Raw genomic sequence first — 21,248 nt, forward strand, 5'->3', positions numbered from 1 at the left:
CAAAATGTGCAAGCTTCTCTTGGACGCTTAGAAGGGTTCAAGCTTCTTGGAGAAGCTTGGAGCAAAGGTTCAAAAGGTTAAAGCTTCCCCAAGAAGCTAAAACCAAGGGTCGAAAAGGTTCAAGCTTCCTCAAGAAGCTAGAACCAAGGGTTCAAAAGGTTCAAAAGGTTCAAGCTTCCTCAAGAAGCTAGAGCCAATGGTTCAAAGGGTTCAAGCTTCCACAAGAAGCTAAAACAGGGGTTCAAAAGGTTCAAACCCTCTCAAGAAAAGGGCTCGGCCAGAAAAAGTGGCCGATTGACCTATATTAGTGGCCGGCCGAACAAAAAGGGTGCCGACCGGCCAAACATTTGGCCGATGGAAACAAAACACAGCCGGTGGCCTCAAGACATGGCCGGTGATGTGTGGGGATGGCCATCAAGCCATTAGCTGCCCCTCAAAGGCAAAACACAAGTGTTTGGTGCAAAACCAAACACAAAACAGTCGAGTCGAGAGATCCTGAGGCAAGGCGCGTAGCCGAGACCTCCGGGAACTCAAGACGAACACAAACAAGGACGATCACCGAGTGTTCAAACGGTGATGGACAGGTCTTGAGGACGGTCAAAAATTGGGTGTCTACAGTTGCCCCTCTTTGATCGAACTCGAAAGTCATTAGAATGGCGGGAGTGAGTGTCAAAGCCCAGAGACGACAAATTTTTGACAAGGCCGAAGACTTAGACAAAGCATACAAGCAGCAGACAAAGATATGCGCCCGAGGGCAGGGGCAAAATGCAAGACAATGCACGAAGCCGAGCATAACTTATGATCATGCAAGAAACATAGGGACGTATCCCGGTGTATGGGAAAGGTATAAGCATTGGAACGTATTCCAAATGCTCTTAACCAAAGAGGGGGAAACATAGGGACATATCCCGGTGTAGTTCAAATGGCCAAGAACTAGACCCTTTTGCACCCTCTAACCCACCCAAATGTAGAGAGAGAGGGAGATATAGAGAGAGAGAGTGATATATGTATGATATATATCAGATTTTCTAACCTTTGAAATGGGAGGAGAGGCCCCCTATTTATAGAGAAGATGAAGGGTTGAAGCTTCTAAGGGAAGCTAGGCAAAAGGGTCAAGGGGGTCAAGCTTCTTTTTTTTGGGTGAATAAGGGGTGTCAAGCTTCTCTTAGAAGCTTGGAGCAAAAAGGCCAAGCTTCTTGGAGAAGCTAGGCAAAGGGGTCAAGCTTCTCTTTGAACCTTGTGCAAAAGCTGTAAAAGGTGCAAGCTTCTCTTGGAAGCTTAGAAGGGTTCAAGCTTCTTGGAGAAGCTTGGAGCAAAGATTCAAAATGTTCAAGCTTCCCCAAGAAGCTAAAACCAAGGGTCCAAAAGGTTCAAGCTTCCTCAAGAAGCTAGAACCAAGGGTTCAAAAGGTTCAACAGGTTCAAGCTTCCTTAAGAAGCAAGAACTAAGGGTTCAAAGGGTTCACGCTTCCGCAAGAAGCTAAAACAGGGTTCAAAATGTTCAAACCCTCTCAAGAAAAGGGCTCGGCCAGAAAAAACGGCCGATCGACCAAAATTAGTGGCCGGCCAACCGAACAGAGTGCTGACCGGCCAAACATTTGGCCGATGGCAGCAAAACATAGACGGTGGCCTCAAGACATGGCCGGTGATGTGTGGGGATGGCCATCAAGCCACTCCCTCCCCCTCAAAGGCAAAACACAAGTGTTTGGTGCAAAACCAAACACAAAACAGTCGAGTCGAGAGATCCTGAGGCAAGGCGCGCAGCTGAGACCTCCGGGAACTCAAGACAAACACAAATAAGGACGATCACCGAGTGTTCAAACGGTGACGGCCAGGTCTTGAGGACGGTCAAAAATGGGGTGTCTACAGTTGCCCCTCTTTGACAGAACTCGAAAGTGATAAGAATGACGGGAGTGAGTGTCAAAGCCCAGAGACGATCCATTTTTGACGAGGCCGAAGACTTAGACAAAGCATACAAGCAGCAGACAAAGATATGCGCCCGAGGGCAGGGGCAAAATGCAAGACAATGCACGAAGCCGAGCATAACTTATGATCATGCAAGAAACATAGGGACGTATCCCGGGGTTTCGGAAAGGTATAAGCATTGGAACGTATTCCAAATGCTCTTAACCAAAGAGGGGGAAACATAGGGACATATCCCAGTGTAGTTCAAATGGCCAAGAACTAGACCCTTTTGCACCCTCTAACCTACCGAAATGTAGAGAGAGAAGGAGATATATAGAGAGAGAGTGATATATATATATATATATATATGATATATATCAGATTTTCTAACCCTTGAAATGGGTGGAGAGGCCCTCTATTTAACCTACACAAATGTAGACAGAGAGGAAGATATATAGAGAGAGTGTGATATATATATGATATATATCAGATTTTCTAACCCTTGAAATGGGAGGAGAGGCCCTCTATTTATAGAGAAGATGAAGGCTTGAAGCTTCTAAGGGAAGCTAGGCAAAAGGTTCAAGGGGGTCAAGCTTCTCTTAGAAGCTTGGAGCAAAAGGGCCAAGCTTCTTGGAGACGCTAGTCAAAGGGGCCGGGCTTCTCTTAGAAGCTTGAGGAAAAGGTGCAAAAGGTGCAAGCTTCTCTTGGAAGCTTAGAAGGGTTCAAGCTTCTTGGAGAAGCTTGGAGCAAAGGTTCAAAAGGTTCAAGCTTCCCGAAGAAGCTAAAACCTAGGGTCCAAAAGGTTCAAGCTTCCTCAAGAAGCTAGAACCAAGGGTTCAAAAGGTTCAAAAAGGTTCAACCTTCCTCAAGAAGCTAGAACTATGGGTTCAAAGGGTTCAAGCTTCCTTAAGAAGCTAAAATAGGGGTTCAAAAGGTTCAAACCGTCTCAAGAAAAGGGCTTGGCCAGAAAAAGTGGCCGATTGACCAAAATCAATGGTCGGCTGACCAAACAGAGTGCCGACCGGCCAAACATTTGGCCGATGGCAACAAAACACAGCCGGTGGCCTCAAGACATGGCCGGTGATGTGTGGGGATGGCCATCAAGCCACTCCCTGCCCCTCAAAGGCAAAACACAAGTGTTTGGTGGAAAACCAAACACAAAACCGTCGAGTCGAGAGATCTTGAGGCAAGGCGCGTAGCCGAGACCTCCAGGAACTCAAGACGAACACAAACAAGGACGATCACCGAGTGTTCAAACGGTGACGGCCAGGTCTTGAGGACGGTCAAAAACTGGGTGTCTACAGTTGCCCCTCTTTGACAGAACTCGAAAGTCATAAGAATTGGGTGTCTACAGTTGCCCCTCTTTGACAAGGCCGAAGACTTAGACAAAGCATACAAGCAGCAGACAAAGATATGCGTCCGAGGGCAGGGGCAAAATGCTAGACAATGCACAAAGCCGAGCATAACTTATGATCACGCAAGAAACATAGGGACGTATCCTGGTGTTTCGGAAAGGTATAAGCATTGGAACGTATTCCAAATGCTCTTAACCAAAGAGGGGGAAACATAGGGACATATCCCGTTGTTTCGGAAAGAAGGGAGAAGAAACATAGGGACGTATCCTGGTGTTTCGGAAAGAGAGAGAAACGTAGGGACGTATCCGGGTGCTTCGAAAGGATGGAGAAACATAGGGACGTATCCCGTTATTCGAAAAGGAGAAGAAACATAGGGACGTATCCCGGTGTTTCCGAATAGGAAAGAGAAACATAGGGACGTATCCCGGTGTTTTAGAAACGGAAAAGAAACATGGGGTCGTATACTGGTGTTTCGGAAGGAAGGAGAAACATAGGGACGTATCTCGGTATTTCAAAAAAGAGAAGAAACATAGGGACGTATCCGGTGTTTACGAATAGGAAGGAGAAACATAGGGACGTATCAAGGTGTTCAGAGTGGTTGAAGCAATGGAACATATTCCAAATGCTCTTAACCAAAGAGGGAGAAACATAGGGACATATCCTGGTGCTTCGAAAAGGTATAAACATGCCATGCCAAGGCCAAGGCAGCCCAGCCGAACCCAGCAGCATCCCATGCCAAGGCCAAGGCCAGCCGCATGCCATGCCAAGGCCAAGGCCGCCAAGCCAAAGCTAGCAGCATGCCATCCCAAGGCCATGGCCAGCAGCATGCCATGCCAAGGCCAAGGCAGCCCAGCTAAAGCAAGTAGCATGGCATGCCAAGGGCAAGGCAGCCCAGCCAAAGCCAGGGCAGCCCAGCCAAAGCCAGCAACATGCCATGCCAAGGCCAAGGCCAGCAGCATGCCACGCCAAGGCCAAGGCAGCCCAGCCAAAGCCAGCAGCATGCCATGCCAAGGCCAAGGCAGCCCCGCAAAAGCCGGCAGCATACCATTCCAAGGCTAGGGCCAGAAGCATGCCATGCCAAGGCCAAGGAAGCCCAGCCAAAGCCAGCAGCATGCCATGCCAAGGCCAAGGCGAGCAGTATGCCATGCCACGGCCAAGGCAGCCTAGCCAAAGCCAACAGCATGCCATGACAAGGCCAAGGCCAGAAGAATGCCATGCCAATGCGAAGGAAGCCCAGCCAAAGCCAGCAACATGCCATGCCAAGGCCAACGCCAGCAGCATGCCATGCCAAGGCAAAGGCCAGCAGCATGCCATGCCAAGGCCATCGCTGCCCAGCCAAAGCCAGCAGCATGCCATGCCAAGGCCAAGGCCAGCAGAATGCCATGCCACAGCCAAGGCAGCCTAGCCAAAGCCAGCAGCATGCCATGCCAAGACCAAGGCCAGCAGCATGCCATGCCAAGGCCAATGCAGCCCAGCCAAAGCCAGCAGCATGCCATGCCAAGGCCAAGGCCAGAAGCATGCCTTGCCAATGCCAAGGCAGCCCAGCCAAAGCCAGCAACATGCCATGACAAGGCCAACGCCAGCAGCATGCCATGCCAAGGATATTGCTGCCCAGCCAAAGCCAGCAGCATGCCATGCCTAGGCCAAGTCCTGCAGCATGCCATGCCAAGGCCAAGGCAGCCCAACCAAAGCCAGCAGCATGCCACGCCAAGGCCAAGCCTAGCCACATGCCATTCCAAGGCCAAGGTAGCCCGGTAAAAGCTAGCAGCATGTCATGCCATGGCCTAGGCCAGCAGTATGCCATGCCAAGGCCTAGGCCAACAGCATGCCGTGCCAAGGGCAAGGCAGCCCAGGAAAAGCCACCTGCATCCCTTGCCAAGGCCAAGGCCAGCAGCAAGCCATGCCAAGGCCAAGGCAGCCCAGCCAAAGCCAGCAGCAAGCCATCCCAAGGCCATAGCCTGCAGCATGCAATGCCAAGGCCAAGGCAGCCCAGCCAAAGCAAGCAGCATGCCATGCCAAGGCCAAGGCAGCCCCGCTAAAGCCAGCAACGTACCATGCCAAGGCTAAGGCCAGCAACATGCCACGCCAAGGCCAAGGCTGCCCAGCCAAAGCCAGCAGCATGCCATGCCAAGGCCAAGGCAGCCCTGTCAAAGCCAGCAGCATGCCATGCCAAGGCTAAGGCCAGAAGCATGCCATGCTAAGGCCAAGGCAGCCTAGCCATAGCCAGCAGCACGCCATGCCAAGACCAAGGCCAGTAGCACGCCATGCCACGGCCAAGGAAGCCCAGCCAAAGCCAGCAGCATGCCATGCCAAGGCTAAGGCCAGCAGCATGACAAGCCAAGGCCAAGGCAGCCCAGCCAAAGCCAGCAGCTTGCCATGCCAAGGCCAAGTCCAGCAGCATGCCATGCCAAGGCCAAGACCCGAAGCATGCCCTGCCAAGGCCAAGGCAGCCCATCCAAATCCAGCAGCATACCATGCCAAGGCCAAGGCCAAGGCAGCCCATCCAAATCCAGCAGCATACCATGCCAAGGCCAAGGCCAAGGCCAGCAACATTCCATGCCAAGGCCAAGGCAGCCTAGGCAAAGCCAGCAGCATGCCATGCCAAGGCCAAGACCTGCAGGATGCCATGCCAAGGCCAAGGTAGCCCAGCCAAAGCCAGCAGCATCCCATGCCAAGGCCAAGGCCAGAAGCATGCCATGTCAAGGCCAGAAGCATGCCATGGTAAGGCCAAGGCAGCCCAGAGAAAGCCAACAGCATGCCATGCCAAGGCCAAGGCCAGCAACATGCCATGCCAAGGCCAAGACAGCCCAGCGAAAGCCAGCAGCATGCCATGCCAAGGCCAAGGCAGCCGAGCCAAAGCCAGCAGCATTCCATGCCAAGGCCAAGGCTAGCAGCATGCCATGCCAAGGTCAAGGCCGCCAAGCGAAAGCCTACAGCATGCCATCCCAAGGCCATAGCCAGCAGCATGCCATGCCAAGGCCAAGGCAGCCCAGCTAAAGAAGCACCATGGCATGCCAAGGGCAAGGCAAACAGCATGCCATGCCAAGGCCAAGGCCAGCACCACGCCATGCCAAGGCCAAGGCAGCCCAGCCATAGCCAGCAGCATGCCATGCCAAGGCCAAGGCAGCCCTGCTAAAGCCAACAGCATGCCAATCCAAGGCCAAGGCCAGAAGCATGCCATGCCAAGGCTAAGGCAGCCCAGCCAAAGCAAGCAGCATGCCATGCCAAGGCCAAGGCCAGGAGCACGCCATGGCATCGCCAAGATAGCCCAGCCAAAGCCAGGAGCATGCCATGCCAAGGCCAAGGCAGCCCAGCCAAAGCCAGCAGCATGTCATGCCTAGGCCAAGTCCAGCAGCATTCCATGCCAAGGCCAAGGAAGTCCAGCCAAAGCCAGCAGCATGCCATGCCAACGCCAAGGTTAGTAGCATGAGAAGCCAAGGCCAAGGCAGCCCAGTCAAAGCCAGCAGCATGCCATGCCTAGGCCAAGTCCAGTAGCATGCCATGCCAAGGCCAAGGGAGCCCAGCCAAAGCCAACAACATGCCCTGCCAAGGCCAAGGCCAGAAGCATGCCATGCCATGGCCAAGGCAGCCCATCCAAAGCCAGCAGCATGCCATGCCAAGGCCAAGGCCCGCAACATTCCATGCCAAGGCCAAGGCAGCCCAGGCAAAGCCTGCAGCCGGCCATGCCAAGGCCAAGACCTGCAACATGCCATGCCAAGGCCAAGGCAGCCTAGCGAAAGCTAGCAACATCCCATGCCAAGGCCAAGGCCAGAAGCATGCCATGCCAAGGCCAAGGCAGCGCAGCCAAAGCCAGCAGCGTGCCATGCCAAGGCCAAGGCTGAGGCAGCCCAGGCAAAGCCAGCAGCATGCCATGCCATGGCCAAGGCGGCCCAGCCAAAGCCAGCAGCATCCCATGCCAAGCCCAAGGCTAGCAGCATGCCATGCCAACGCCAAGGCCGCCAAGCCAAAGCCAGTAGCATGCCATCACAAGGCCATGGCCAGCTACATGCCATGACAAGGCCAAGGCAGCCTAGATAAAGCAAACAGCATGGTTTGCCAAGGGTAAGGCAACCAGCATGCCATGCCAAGGCCAAGGCAGCCCAGCCAAAGCCAGCAACATTCCAAGCCATGGCCAACGCCAGAAGCATGCCATGCCAAGGCCAATACAGCCCAGCCAAAACCAGCAGCATGCCATGCCAAGGCCAAAGCCAGCAGCGTGCCGTGCCAAGGCCAAGGCAGCCCAGCCAAAGCCAGCAGCATGCCATGCCGAGGCCATGGCAGCCCAGCCAAAGTCAGCTGCATGCCATGCCAAGGCCAAGGCCAGCAGCATGCCATGCCATGGCCAAAGCAGCCCAGCCAAACCCAGCAGCATGCTATGCCAAGGCCAAGGCAGCCCTGCCAAAGCCAGTAGCATGCCATTCCAAGGCCAAGGCCAGAAACATGCCATGCTAAGGCCAAGGCAGCCCAGCCAAAGCAAGCAGCATGCATGCCAAGGCCAAGGTCAGTAGCACGCCATGGCCCGGCCAAGGCAGCCCAGCCGAAGCCAGCAGGATGCCATGCCAAGGCCAAGGCCAGCAGCATGCCATCCCAAGGCCATGGCAGCCCAGCCAAAGCCAGCAGCATCCCATGCCAAGGCCAAGGCTAGTAGCATGCCATACCAACGCCAAGGCCGCCAAGCCAAAGCCAGCAACATGTCATCCCAAGGCCATGCCCAGCAGCATGCCATGCCAAGGCCAAGGCAGCCCGGATAAGGCAAGCAGCATGGCATGCCAAGGGCAAGGCAATTAGCATGCCATGCCATGGCCAAGGCAGCCCAGCAAAAGCCAGCAACACGCCATGCCAAGGCCAAGGCCAAGGCCAGCAGTATGCCATGCCAAGGCCAAAGCAGCTCTGCCAAAGCCAACAGTATGCCATACCAAGGCCAAGGCCAGCAGCGTGCCATGCCAAGGCCAAGGCAGCCCAGCCAAAGCCGGCAGCATTCCATGGAAAGGCCAAGGCAGCCCAGCCAAAGCCAGCAGCATGCCATGCCAAGGCCAAGGCCAGCAGCGTGCTATGCCAAGGCCATGGCAGCCCAGCCAAAGCCAGCTGCATGGCATGCCAAGGACAAGGCAGCCCTGCCACAGGCAGCAGCATGCCATTCCAGGGCCATGGCTAGAAGCATGCCATGCCAATGCCAAGGCAGCCCAGCTAAAGCCAGCATCATGCCACGCCAAGGCCAAGGCAAGTAGCACGCCATGCAACGGCCAAGGCAGCCTAGCCAAAGCCACCAGCATGCCATGCCAAGGCCAAGGCAGCCAAGCCAAAGCCAGCAGCATGCCTTGCCAAGGCCAAGTCCAGCAGCATGCCATGCCCAGGCCAAGGGAGGCCAGCCAAAGCCAGCAGCATGCCATGCCAAGGCCAAGACCAAGGCCAGAAGCATGCAATGCCAGGGCCAAGGCAGCCCAGCCAAAGCCAACAACATGCCATGCCAAGGCCATGGCAGCCCAGCCAAAGCTAGCAGCATCCCATGCCAAGGCCAAGGCCGCCAACCCAAAGCCAGTACCATTCCATCCAAAGGCCATGGCCAGCAGCATGCCATTCCAAGGCCAAGGCAGTCCAGCTAAAGCAAGCAGCATGGTATGCCAAGGGCAAGGCAAGCAACATGCCATGCCAAGGCCAAGGCAGCCCAGGCAAAGCCAACAACATACCATGCCAAGGCCAAGGCCAGCAGCATGCCATTCCAAGGCCAAGGCAGCCCAGCCAAAGCCAGCAGCATGCCATGCCAAGGCCATGGCCAGCAGCGTGCCATGCCAAGGGCAAGGCATCCCAGCCAAAGCCAGCAGCATGCCATGCCAAGGCCAAGGCAGCCCTGCCAAAGTCAGCAGCATGCCATTCCAAGGCCAAGGCCAGAAGCATGCCATGCCAAGGCCAAGGCAGCCCAGCTAAAGCCAGCAGCCTGCCATGCCAAGGGCAAGTCCAGCAGCATGCCATGCCAAGGCCAAGGCAGACCAGCCAAAGCCAGTAGCATGCCATGCCAAGGCCAAGGTCGCCTAGCCAAAGTCAGCAGCATGCCATGCCAAGGCCAAGGCCAGATGCATGCCATGCCAGGGCCAAGGCAGCCCAGCCAAGGCCAGCAGCATGCCATGACAAGGTGAAGGCTGCCCAGCCAAAGCTAGCAGCATGGCATGCTAAGGCCAAGGCCAAGGCCAGAAGCATGCCATGCCAAGGCCAAGGTAGCCCAGCCAAAGCGAGCAGTATGCCATGCCAAGGCCAAGGCAGCCCAGCCAAAGCGAGCAGCATGCCATGCCAAGGCCAAGGCCAGCAGCACGCCATGCCAAGGCCAAGGCCAGCAGCACGCCATGCCACGACCAAGGCAGGCCAGCCAAAACAAGCAGCATGTCATGCCAATGCCAAGGCCAGCAGCATGACATGCCACGGCCACGGCAAGCCAGCTAAAGCCAGCAGCATGCCATGCCAAGGCCAAGTCCACCAGCTTGCCATGCCAAGGCCAAGAGAGCCCAGCTAAAGCCAGCAGCATGCCCTGCCATGGCCAAGGACAGAAGCATGCCATGCCAAGGCCAAGGCCAGCAGCACGACAAGCCAAGGCCAAGGCAGCCCAGCCAAAGCCAGCAGCATGCCATGCCAAGGCCAAGTCCAATAGCATGCCATGCCAAGGCCAAGGGAGCCCAGCTAAAGCCAGCAGCATGCCCTGCCAAGGCCGTGGCCAGAAGCATGCCACGCCAAGGCCAAGGCAGCCCATTCAAAGCCAGCAGCATGCCACGCCAAGGCCAAGGTCAGCAACATTCCATGCCAAGGCAAAGGCTACCCAGGCAAAGCCAGCAGCATGCCACACCAAGGCCAAGACCTGCAGCATGCCATGCCAAGGCTAAGGTAGCCCAGCCAAAGCCAGCAGCATCCCATGCCATGGCCAAGGCCCGAAGCGTGCCATGCCAAGGCCAAGGCAGCCCAGCCAAAGCCAGCAGCATGCCATGCCAAGGCCAAGCCAACAGCATGCCATGCCAAGGCCAAGGCAGCCCAGCGAAAGCCAGCAGCATGCCATGCCAAGGCCAACTCAGCCCAGCCAAAGCCAGCAGCATCCCATGCCAAGGCCAAGGCTAGCAGCATACCACGCCAACGCCAAGGCCGCCAAGCCAAAGCCAGCAGCGTGCCATCCCAAGGCCATGGCTAGCAGCATGCCATGCCAAGGCCAAGGCAGCCCATATAAAGCAAGCTGCATGGCATGCCAACGGCAAGGCAAACAACATGCCTTGCCAAGGCCAAGGCAGCCCAGCCAAAGCCAGCAGGATGCCATGCCAAGGCCAAGGCAGCCCAGCCAAAGCTAGCAGCATGCCATGCCTAGGCCAAGGCCAGGAGCGTGCCATGCCAAGGCCAAAGCAGCCCAGCCAAAGCCAGCAGTATGCCATGCCAAGGCTAAAGCAGCCCAGCCAAAGCCAGCAGCATTCCATGCCAAGGCTAAGGCAGCCCAGCCAAAGCCAGCAGCATGCCATGCCAAGGCCAAGGCCAGCAGCGTGCCATGCCAAGACCACGGTAACCTAGCCAAAGCCAGCTGCATGGCAGCCCTGCCAAAGCCAACAGAATGCCATTCCAGGGCCATGGCCAGAAGCATTCCATGCCAAGGCCAAGGCATCCTAGCCAAAGCTAGCAGCATGCCATGCCAAGGCCAAGACAAGTAGCACTCCATGCCACGGCCAAGGCAGCCCAGCCAAAGCCAGCAGCATGCCATGCCAAGGCCAAGGCTAGCAGCATGCCTTGCCAAGGCCAAGGTAGCTAGGCCAATGCCAGCAGCATGCCTTGCCAAGGCCAAGTCCAGCAGCATGCCATGCCAAGGCCAAGGGAGCCCAGCCAAAGCCAGCAGCATGCCATGCCAAGGCCAAGGCCAGGAGCATGCCATGCCAGGGACAAGGCAGCCCAGCCAAACCCAATAGCAAGCCATGCCAAGGCGACGGCAGCCCAGCCAAAGCCAGCAGCATGCCATGCCAAGGCCAAGGCCAGAACCATGCCATGCCAAGGCCAAGGCAGCCCAGCGAAAGTGAGCAGCATGCCACGCCAAGGCCAAAGCCAGCAGCACGCCATGCCACGACCAAGGCAGGCTAGCCAAAACCAACAGCATGCCATGCCAAGGCCAAGGCCAGCAGCATGACATGCCAAGGCCAAGGCAGCACAGCCAAAGCCAGCAGCATGCCATGCCAAGGCCAAGTCCAGTTGCATGCCATGCCTAGCCCAAGGGAGCCCAGCTAAAGCCAGCAGCATGCCTGCCATGGCCAAGGCCAGAAGCATGCCATGCCAAGGCCAAGGCCAGCAGCATGACAAGCCAAGGCCAAGGCAGCCCAGCCAAAGCCAGCAGCATGCCATGCCAAGGCCAAGTCCAGCAGCATGCCATGCCATGGCCAAGGGAGCCCAGCTAAAGCCAGTAGCATGCCCTGCCAAGGCCAAGGCCAGAAGCATGCCATCCCGAGGCCAAGGCAGCCCATTCAAAGCCAGCAGCATGCCACACCAAGGCCAAGGTCAGCAACATTCCATGCCAAGGCCAAGGCTGCCCAGGCAAAGCCAGAAGAATGCCATACCAAGGCCAAGACCAGTAGCATGCCATGCCAAGGCTAAGGTAGCCCAGACAAAGCCAGCAGCATACCATGCCAAGGCCAAGGCCCGAAGCATGCCATGCCAAGGCCAAGGCAGCCCAGCCAAAGCTAGTAGCATGCCATGCCAAGGCCAAGGCCAACAGCATTCCATGCCAGGGCCAAGGCAGCCCAGCGAATGCCAGCAGCATGCCATGCCAAGGCCAAGGCAGCCCAGCCAAAGCCAGCAACATCCCATGCCAAGGTCAAGGCTAGCAGCATGCCACGCCAACGCCAAGGCCGCCAAGCCAAAGCCAGCAGCATGACATCCCAAGGCCATGGCCAGCAGCATGCCATGCCAAGGCCAAGGCAACCCAGATAAAGCAAGCTGCATGGCATGCCAAGGCCAAGGCAGCCCAGCCAAAGCCAACATCATGCCATGCCATGGCCAAGGCCAGCAACATGCCATGCCAAGGCCAAGGTAGCCCAACCAAAGCTAGCAGCATGCCATGCAAAGGCCAAGGCCAGCAGCGCGCCATGCCAAGGCCAAGGCAGCCCAGCGAAAGCCAGCAGCAAGCCATGCCAAGGCCAAGGCCTGGAGCGTGCCATGCCATGGCCAAAGCAGCCCAGCCAAAGCCAGCAGCATGCCATGCCAAGGCCAAGGCCAGGAGCGTGCCATGCCATGGCCAAAGCAGCCCAACCAAAGCCAGCAGCATGCCATGCCAAGGCCAAGGCAGCCCAGCCAAAGTCGGCAGCATTCCATGCCGAGGCCAAGGCAGCCCAGCCAAAGCCAGCAGCATGGCATGCCAAGGCCAAGGCTAAGGCTAGCAACGTGCCTTGCCAAGGCCAAGACAGCCCAGCCAAAGCCAGCTGCATGACATGCCAAGGCCAAGGCAGCCCTGCCAAAGCCAGCAGCATGCCATTCCAAGGCCAAGGCCAGAAGCATGCTATGCCAATGCCAAGGCAGCCCAACCAAAGCCAGCAGCATGCCGTGCCGAGGCCAAGGCCAGTAGTACGCCATGCCACGGCCAAGGCAGCCCTGCCAAAGCCAACAGCATGCTATGCCAAGGCCAAGGCCAGCAGCATGCCATGCCAAGGCCAAGGCAGCCCAGCCAAAGCCAACAGCTTGCCATGCCATGGCCTTGGCCAGCAGCATGGCATGCCACGCCCTTGACCAGCAACATGGAAGCTTGTTGCAAAAATTATGTCCCGTGGAAGTTGCCTGTTATCTTTGTCATTTGCGGTCGGGCTAAACATAGCAGCCAAGGCAGCCCAGCCAAAGCCAAGGCCGCAGCCTTGGCCATGCCATAGCCTTGGCCAAGCAAGCAACATGCCATGCCACAGCCTTGGCCAGTCGCATGTCCTGCCACGGCCTTGTCCCGCAGCGTGGCATGGCATGGCCTTGGCCAAGAACATCGCATGCCACGGCCTTGGCAAGCAATCTTGTCCCTCTGGTAATTGCCTTTAGGTTTGGCTTTGACTTATGTACAAGTTGCCCTGCGAAACGCATGTCCCTCGGCTAATAGCCATTTGGTTGCCTTTGACTTGCGAACGAGTTGCCAATGTTTTCCCAGTGGAAGCTTGTTGCGAAAAATATGTCCCTCGGAAGTTGCCTGTTGCGTTTGTTAGTTGCCTGATGCTTGCTCGATTTCTCTAAGAGTTTTTGCACATTCGTCGGGCTTCTTAGTCCTTCGGGGTGTGATTCGCATTTTTTAATTATTTATTTGCTCATAAAAATTAAAATAAAATAAATAAAAAACAAAAAAATAATTAAAAAATTACTATAATTACTAGTGCCTCATCCTATAATTATTGGAATTTTTCAAGAATTTTTTGACTATTTTTATTAATTGTTATTATTTTTTAAGTATTAAAATTGAAATAAATTAAAAGAAAATATTCCGGTGGCCAAATATTTTTTTAAATTTTTTTTTATGGTGTTTTTAATTATTTCCTTCAACTTTTATGTTGAAAATTCTTGCAAAAAAAAAAACGTTACTTTTAAAAAAAACCCTATTATGACTCCTCGAGCATAGGTGATGTTTTCTCCTGCCAGATGAAAAAGGGCTTAACAAGCAACTATAAGGGGGGCACCTCCCTTAAGGCTGGCCAGCATGGCCAGGCCATGCCTGTGCTTAGGCGGGCGCTTGACACATGCCATCGCTTGGTTGGTGGCATCGAAACTACATAGCCAAGCACGGGATGTGTCGAGTGGCGGCCTGCGGTGGTGGCGGTGGCACGTCGGCCTTGGTCACATAAAAATTTAATGTGATATTTAATGAATTTAATGTGTTGATTAATTAATTTAATTTCTTATTTAATTATATATAATTAATCCAAATATTTATATATTTATATTTGTTATAAAAAAAAGGAGGTGTTATATATATAGGTATATATATATATATTTTATCTTATATTTGTATTTATATATATTATAATTATGTTGTATTATATAATATAATATATTATAATAATTGATTAAGTTCTAATAGGATTAGGTTTTAATATAATCTAATATGTAACCAACTACGTTTGGAGTTGATAAGGAAACAAAGGAAAAAAAAAACAAAACAAAAAGAAGAGAACAGCCGAAAGAGAGAGAGAGAGAGAGAGAGAGAGAGAGAGAGAGAGAGAGAGAGATCAAAGAGAGGTGAGGAAGAGAGACAAGGAAGAGAGACGGTGGGAGAAAGGAAAAAGGGAGGAGAGAAAAGAAAAAAAAAGATTAGGGTTTTGTTTTGGTGGCTCCATTAGTTCTTCAAATAATTTTTTGATCTCCAAAAAAAATATTGTGAGTATAAAACCCAGTTTCCTTGATTTATGTTTAATTTATTGTTTTTATTTTTATTTATTTTATTTATTTGATGTTAGTTCGATTTTGTATTTCTTTAAAGATGATAGATTGATTTTAATTATTTTGATTAGTGGTGTATGTAAAGTTTAGGGTTTTTAGATGATTGATTAATTTTAATTATTTTGTTTAGTTGTGTATGTAAGGTTTAGGGTTTTTAGTTGACTGATTGATTTTAATTATTTTGATTAGTTGTGTATATCAGATTTAGGGTTTTTACATGGATTTATTTTATGGTTGTAATCACACTTATGGTTGTATGAAATTAAAATTAATTAGGAACCCATAGATAAATTCCTTATACTCCACCATGACTCCATGGATTGTTGTTTTATTTGAGTGATGGTGAGAAAGAGTGTATAAAAAAAAAGCAAGGATTATGAGATTTATTTGAATGCCTTAGGCTCGGAATTGTTATGTTTATTCTCATGTGTGAGATGTTGTGTATATATATATTGTTGCCTCGTTCTCATGAGTAGACGAGTACTTTGATTTGCGCGCGTACGTATATGCTAACCATCCGGGGAGTGTGAGTCAAACTCGGGACGATCTCCCCGTGCAAGTTTGGCTTCGTAGCGGTGTTAGGTATACGGGAGGCACATGGGATACATTTGTAGGCCGAAGTGGTGGAGTTAAGGAACAAAGAATTTAATTATGAATTTATTAGTATAGTGTGTATGGTACTGCTATGTACATGATAAAAAAAATAGTAAACGATCTTGATAAATTATGAAATTTGAGTAGAAGTATATATACGTGATTCTAGACAACTTTTGTGTTTTAGCTTTTTATTAAAAAGATCGATTAGAACTTATAATCGGAAGATCTTGATTATTGTCGGTTTGATTCATTTTAGCAAGGCAGATTTTAGAGGCTGTTTTAACCCACGGAACGAGTTCATTTTTATTGGTCACACGTAAACTAAAGTAAAACGTTATTCTACACACTTTTCGTGCTTTGAAATTTTTCGAAAAAAATCATGTTAGGGCAGTTTTGGTTCGTTTTCAGCTTCAGATTTTTCGATTGAATTCTGTCTAGATTTTTATATCAAGCTTTTCTCTTAACCTGTTCAGTTTCTGTTAAATTCGTTCGCTCTATCTTATAGGAAATTTGATTCTGTACAACTTTTGTTCTTTGAGTTTTGATTAATTCGAATTATTTAAGTATGAAACGGTGTAATTTTATATTTTTTTATAAGTTACTTATGATTAAATTATACTAACTTTATTTGTTTTGCAGAATGGTGGGTCTTACTAACTTTTTATGCAGGGCTGACCCACCATATTTTTTATTTCTATTTTGTCTATTTTATAATCAATTTATATTTCATTGTGTACGGACAAGAAACTAAATGTCACCGTATCTCGGGAAACTACCCATTCGTCTCGGTACGGTTGGAACTACTTGTCTTGTCCCGCGATAAGAATTAAATGTATTTTTGTCTGTGTCTGGTGGACACGTGGGTGTTAAATCTTGTACTCATACCAGTATACCCGTATACTGACCCGTTTTGTCTCTTGGCAACTCAGGTGCGTTCTGTTTGAGCACAGTTGAGCTTCCTTTGCAGGATTAGTTGAGGCTACGGTGGTGACGAGAAGTAACTAAAGTTTTTGGGCATATCTCTTGGATTTCTTTTGTTTTTTTTGAGCTTAGGGTTGCTAGTAGTTTATGTTTTTATTATTATTATTATTATTATTTTTTATGACTTTAGTATTGGAATAATTTGGCATGGTTTGTAACCGTACTTTATTTAAGTTGTTTTGACTAGTTGTTGCTACCTTAATGTTGAGGTATTTGTTCGTTATGAATTTATGGTGGATGGTTTGGTTGGCGTTTTAGTTTTTTTTTTGTTTCACCCCTAGGATTTGGATGATGGAATATTAATTGGGGTTTAGTCCTAATTTAATATTTAATTGTCCAAATTTTGGGGCGTGACAGTTTGGTATCAGAGCTCTAGGTTACCCTAGACTTGTGAGAGTTTAGGTGATCCTCGGATTGTGGAAACCTGGGTTAGCTGGTTTAGTTTGGTGGTTGAATTTATTCTAAGTATTTAAGAACGAATTCTTCTTATGTGTTTAACTTGAAGGTGATGGCTGGAAGGTATCTTTAATTTTTTTTTTTCAAGAACCCATTAGAGTACTTTTTGATCATATCTAGGCAGTTTGTAGAAAGAGAACGTTTTGGTGGGAAGGTATGAAGAAGGACGTAGGAGAGTATGTTTCTCGATGTTATATGTGCCAACAGGTTAAGGCAGAACATTAACGACCATTTGGACTTTTGCAGCCTCTTGAGATCCCTACTTGGAAATGGGAGTGCATCTCTATGGATTTCGTGGATGGATTGTCGCGGTCTAAGCGAGGTAATGAATCTATTTGGGTGATAGTGGATAGACTCAACAAGTCTGCTCATTTTATTCCTATCAGTGTTCACCGAACTGCGGCCAAACTAGCTAGGCTATATATTCGGGAGGTGGTGCGACTTCATGGCGCACCTGTTTCTATAGTTTCGGATCGTGATCCGTTGTTTGTGGCACAGTTTTGGGAGAGTTTTCAGCATGCTTTGGGTGCTAGGTTAGACTTGAGCACGACTTATCATCCCCAGACAGATGGGCAAACTGAGTGGGTAAATCAGATCTTGGAGGATATGTTGAGAGCTTGTGTTCTTGATCTTGGTGGTAGTTGGGAAGAACACTTGCCATTAGTGGAGTTTGCTTATAATAATAGCTATCATTCCAGTATTGGGATGGCACCGTTTGAGGCTTTGTATGGGAGGCCATGTCGATCACCTGCTTATTGGATGGAGGTAGGAGATGCGCCGTTGTTAGGGCCAGAGTTGGTGAGGGAGACTACGGAGAATGTGAACATTATTCGGGAACGTATTAAGACTGCACAAAGCCGTCAGAAGAGTTACGCTGATAGAAAACGTAAAGGGGTTGAGTTGAAGGTTGGAGATTTTGTGTTTTTTAAGGTCTCGCCGATGAAGGGTATTATGCGGTTCGGAAAAAAGGGAAAGTTGGCACCTAGATTTGTGGGACCATATGAGATCACTGAGAGGATTGGTAATGTGGCTTACAAATTAGCTCTACCACCTGCTTTAGCTTTGATTCACAATGTGTTTCATGTATCCTTATTGCGGAAGTGTGTACAAGACCCTTCCCAAGTAGTATCACCAGAAGTGTTAGAGATTAGTGATGATCTAACGTATCTGGTGCGACCGGTTACTATTCTAGATCGGGATGTAAAGCAGTTGCGGCGCAAGAAAGTGAACTTGGTGAAAGTGCAATGGAGTGAAGATGAGAACGACATTACCTGGGAGTTAGAAGAGAAAGTTCGGCGTATGCACCCTGAACTTTTTGCTTAGTACCCTCTCCTATCAAATCTCGGGACGAGATTCTTTTGAGGTGTGTATATTGTAGCGACCCTAATTTTCTTAAGTCATTTATTTATTATTATGATTATTATTATCTTATTTTATTTTTGACTTTATTAATTGTGTGGTCACATAAAAATTTAATGTGATGTTTAATGAATTTAATGTGGTGATTAATTAATTTAATTTGTTATTTAATTATATATAATTAATCCAAATATTTATATATTTATATTTGTTATAAAAAAAAGGAGGTGTTATATATATAGGTATATATATATATATTATCTTATATTTATATTTATATATATTATAATTATGTTGTATTATATAATATAATATATTATAATAATTGATTAAGTTCTAATAGGATTAGGTTTTAATATCATCTAATATGTAACCAACTAGGTTTAGAGTTGATAAGGAAACAAAGGGAAAAAAAAAAAAAACAAAACAAAAAGGAGAGAACAGCCGTAAGAGAGAGAGAGAGACAGAGAGAGATCAAAGAGAGGTGAGGAAGAGAGACAAGGAAGAGAGACGGTGGGAGAAAGGAAAAAGAGAGGAGAGAAAAGAAAAAAAAAAAGATTAGGGTTTTGTTTTGGTGGCTCTATTAGTTCTTCAAATAATTTTTTGATCTCCAAAAAAAATATTTTGAGTATAAAACCCAGTTTCCTTGATTTATGTTTAATTTATTGTTTTTATTTTTATTTATTTTATTTATTTGATGTTAGTTCGATTTTGTATTTATTTAAAGATGATAGATTGATTTTAATTATTTTGATTAGTGGTGTATGTAAAGTTTAGGGTTTTAGATGATTGATTAATTTTAATTATTTTGTTTAGTTGTGTATGTAGGTTTAGGGTTTTTAGTTGATTGATTGATTTTAATTATTTTGATTAGTTGTGTATATCAGATTTAGGGTTTTTACATGGATTTGTTTTATGGTTGTAATCACACATATGGTTGTATGAAATTAAAGTTAATTAGGAACCCATAGATAAATTCCTTATACTCCACCATGACTCCATGGATTGTTGTTTTATTTGAGTGATGGTGAGAAAGAGTGTATAAAAAAAAGCGAGGATTATGAGATTTATTTGAATGCCTTAGGCTCGGAATTGTTATGTTTATTCTCATGTGTGAGATGTTGTTTATATATATATTGTTGCCTCGTTCTCATGAGTAGACGAGTACTTTGATTTGCGCGCGTACGTATATGCTAACCATCCGGGGAGTGTGAGTCAAACTCGGGATGATATCCCCGTGCAAGTTTGGCTTCGTAGCGGTGTTAGGTATACGGGAGGCACATGGGACATATGTGTAGGCCGGAAGGGGAGGGCCGAAGTGGTGGAGTTAAGGAACAAAGAATTTAATTATGAATTTATTAGTATAGTGTGTATGGTACTGATATGTACATGATAAAAAAAAATAGTAAACGATCTTGATAAATTATGAAATTTGAGCAGAAGTATATATACGTGATTCTAGACAACTTTTGTGTTTTAGATTTTTATTAAAAAGATTGATTAGAACTTATAATCGGAGGATCTTGATTATTGTCGGTTTGATTCATTTTAGCAAGGCAGATTTTAGAGGCTGTTTTAACCCACGGAACGAGCTCATTTTTATTGGTCTCATGTAAACTGAAGTAAAACGTTATTTTGCACACTTTTTGTGTTTTGAAATTTTTCGAAAAAAATCATCTTAGGGCAGTTTTGGTTCGTTTTCATCTTCAGATTTTTCGATTGAATTCTGTCTAGATTTTTATATCAAGTTTTTCTCTTAACCTGTTTAGTTTCTGTTAAATTCGTTCACTCTGTCTTATAGGAAATTTGATTCTATACAACTTTTGTTCTTTGAGTTTTGATCAATTCGAATTATTTAAGTATGAAACGGTGTAATTTTATATTTTTTTATAAGTTACTTATGATTAAATTATACTAGCTTTATTTGTTTTGCAAAATGGTGGGCCTTACTAACTTTTTATGCAGGGCTAACCCACCATATTTTTTATTTCTATTTTGTCTATTCTATAATCAATTTATATTTCATTGTGTACGGACAAGAAACTAAATGCCACCGTATCTCGGGAAACTACCCATTTGTCACGGTACGGTTGGAACTACTTGTCTTGTCCCGTGATAAGAATTAAATGTATTTTTTTCTGTGTCTGATGGACACGTGGGTGTTAAATCTTGTACTCATACCAGTATACCCGTATACTGACCCATTTTGTCTCTTGGCAACTCGGGTGCGTTCTGTTTGAGCGCAGTTGAGCTTCCTTTGCAGGATTAGTTGAGGCTACGGTGGTGACGAGAAGTAACTAAAGTTTTTGGGCATATCTCTTGGATTTCTTTTGTTTTTTTTGAGCTTAGGGTTGCTAGTAGTTTATGTTTTTTTTATTATTATTATTAATTTTTTTTATGACTTTAGTATTGGAATAATTTGGCATGGTTTGTAACCGTACTTTATTTAAGTTGTTTTGACTAGTTGTTGCTACCTTAATGTTGAGATATTTGTTAGTTATGAATTTATGGTGGATGGTTTGGTTGGCGTTTTAGTTTTTTTTTTGTTTCACCCCTAGGATTTGGATGATGGAATATTAATTGGGGTTTAGTCCTAATTTAATATTTAATTGTCCAAATTTTGGGGCGTGACACATGCCATGCCACAGCCTTGGCCAGCAACATGGCATGCCAAAGCCTTGGCCAGCAGCATGGCATGCCCCAGCCTTGGCAAGTAGCATGCCATGCCACAGCCTTGGCCAGCATCTCTTGCCACGGACTTGGCCAGCAGCATGCCATGCCACTGCCTTGGCCAGCAACATGGCATGCCAAAGCCTTGACCAACAACATGCCATGCCCCAGCCTTGGCCAGCAGCATGCCATGCCCCAGCCTTGGCAAGCATGTCATGCCACGACCTTGGCCAGTAGCATGCCGTGCCTAGTCCTTGGCCAGCAGCATGCCATGCCCCAGCCTTGGCAGGCATGTCATGCCACAGCCTTGGCCAGCAGCATGCCATGCCTAGTCCTTGGCCAGCAGCATGCCATGCCAACGCCTCAGCCTTGGGCAGCATCATGCCACGCCAACGCCTTGGCCAGCAGCATGCCTTGCCACGGCCTTGTCTAGCAACATGGCATGCCATGCCACGGCCTTGGCCAGCAGCATGGCATGCCTTTCCATGGCCTTGGCCATCAGCATGGCATGCCCTGG

The sequence above is a fragment of the Camellia sinensis genome, chromosome 8, assembly GCF_055761805.1.
Source record: "Camellia sinensis isolate YWXY chromosome 8, ASM5576180v1, whole genome shotgun sequence".
In the NCBI taxonomy this organism is placed as follows: domain Eukaryota; kingdom Viridiplantae; phylum Streptophyta; class Magnoliopsida; order Ericales; family Theaceae; genus Camellia; species Camellia sinensis.